The sequence below is a fragment of the Propithecus coquereli genome, unplaced genomic scaffold (genome assembly GCF_000956105.1).
Source record: "Propithecus coquereli isolate 6110/MARCELLA unplaced genomic scaffold, Pcoq_1.0 Scaffold137, whole genome shotgun sequence".
Lineage (NCBI taxonomy): Eukaryota > Metazoa > Chordata > Mammalia > Primates > Indriidae > Propithecus > Propithecus coquereli.
In genome coordinates, this window is record NW_012137969.1 from 4,346,844 (window position 1) to 4,349,253 (window position 2,410).

The following is a 2,410-nucleotide window of genomic DNA, read 5'->3' on the forward strand; positions in this document are numbered from 1 at the left end:
TATTGTGCTTTTGGTGTCATATCTAAGAAATTCCTTCCTAACCCAAAGTCACAAAGATTTTCTCCAGTGCTTTTTTTTTCTAGATGTTTTATGGATTTAGCTCTTACGTTTAGGTTAATTTAGGTCTATTTTGAGTTAATATTTTACACAGTGTGAAGTTTCTTTTGTTTTTTTGAGACAGAGTCTCACTCTGTTTCCCTGAGTAGAGTGCTGTGGTGTCAGGCTAGCTCACTGCAACCTCAAACTCTTGTGCTTAAGCAATCCCCCTTCCTTAGACTCCAGAGTAGCTGGGACTACAGGCGTGCACCACCATGCCCGGCTAATTTTTTCTATTTTTGGTAGAGGCGGGGTCTCGTCTTGCTCTGGCTGGTCTCGAACTCCTGAGCTCAAGCGATCCTCCTGCCTCGGCCTCTCAGAGTGCTGGGATTACAGGCGTGAGCCACTGCGCCGAGCCAAAAGTTTCTTATTATTTTTTGGCTTATGGATATTTAGTTATTCGAGCACCACTTGCTAAAAAGACTGTCCCTTTTTCTTTGGGTGGCCTTGGCAACTTTGGAATAAATCAATTGATGATACATGTGTGTGTCTATTTCTGGACTCTCATTTCTTCCTTCTCTTTATATCTCTAGTCTTTCAATAGGCTTTTAACTATCCCAGGGGGTATAGCTTTTTAAAAAATTATTGATCTCTTTTACGGTTTAAACTGTTTACAATAATCTTTTCTTGGGAATCTGGCCCAAGTCCCCTGATAGATTGGGTTAGGATATATGCACAAAGGTCTCCAAGGTTGTCCTTTGAAAGTGTTTTCATGATTCAGTTGTTCCCATCTCAGTTTCCCAGGCCTCATGTGTCACCAGGCACTTTTCTTTAAGGGGGGGGACCTGCCCTGCTGGACACAGTTTACTAAGACATCTCAAGCCTGGGACTAGGCCGGAAGCCAAGCCCAGCCCATCTCCTGTGGGTTTCCTCTCTCCCACGACTCAGAGGGCCCCGATGGCCCCTAGAGATGCCCAAATTTCAATGGCACCAGCTTAGGAACTTGTGCTATGCTTACAACCTAGAGAAATAGAAGATTTGCCGGGAAGTTATGAGATGTACGTGTTTAAGGTCGTTACAATCCCATATTAATTAAATCCAATCTCCAAATATTTGGTTCCTTACTCTGGGTCAGTGAGGAAAGGCCTGGGTCCCACTATGCCTTCGGGCACCCTCCTCGCGACGCCCCCTCCTCCCCCTCCCCGTGGTCTGATAGGGGAGACACACACATGAACAAGCAGACGTAATACCACGTGACAGAATGATAACAGAAATATAGACGGGGCAAACGCATGGCCCAAAGACAGAGCAGTGAACGTTCAGGGCAGGTTGTCGGTGGTCAGGACGGGAAAGACTTCAGAAACTGACATTTGAGCTGGAGGGAAGAGCATTCAAGGCAGAGGAAACAGAACTGGCAAACCAGGTAGCGGCCAGCAGAGTATAATTGGGGAGTTTGGAATGAGGGGGGAATGGCTGATGCCCAAAGTGGGAGTCGAGGGGGGCTGGGGCGGAAGGGATTGCATCAGTTTGGTGGCTTCACCCCACTTAAAATTAAAATACACATACCATAAAATTTGCCATCCTAGTCATTTTTAAACGTACAGTGCAGTAGAATGTCAAGCACATTCACGTTGTTGTGCAACCATCACCACCATCCATTTCCATAATGTTTTCATCTGGCAAAACCTAAACTCTGTCCCCATTAAACAACGACTTCCCAGCCCCTCTTCCCCCAGACCTTGGCACCCACCATTCTTTCTGTCTCTATGAGTCTGACTGCTCAAGGGACCTCATATAAGTGGACTCATACTGTATTTGTCATTTGGTGACAGGCTTATGTCACTCAATGTAATGTCCTCAAGTTTCAACCATCTTGTAGCAGGTGCCAGAATGTCCCTCCTTATAAAGGCTGAATAATATCCCATTGTCCAGATAGACCACATTTTGTTTATCACTCATCTGTTGAGGGACACTTGAGCTGCTGCCACCTTTCAGCTGTTGTGAATAACGCTGCTATGGATGTGGGTGTGCAAACATCTCCTCGTGACCCTGCCTTCAGCTCTTTTGAGTGTGTACCCAGAAGTGGGATTACTGGGTCACACGGTAATTTTACTTTTGATTTTCCGAGGCGCTGCCATACTGTCGTCCACAGTGGCTGCGCCATTTTACATTCCCACCAACAGAGCACAAGGGTTCCAATGTCTCCGCATCCTCGCCAACACTCGTTATTTTGTTTCTTTCTTTCTTTTTTTAAATAGTAACCTTCCTAGTGGGTATGTTTACTCCACTTTTGATAAGAGAACACTACCCCTGAGTCACCAGATTATAAAGATTGGCTCCAGGTAATGATTTTTTTAAATGAGTACAGACTCGA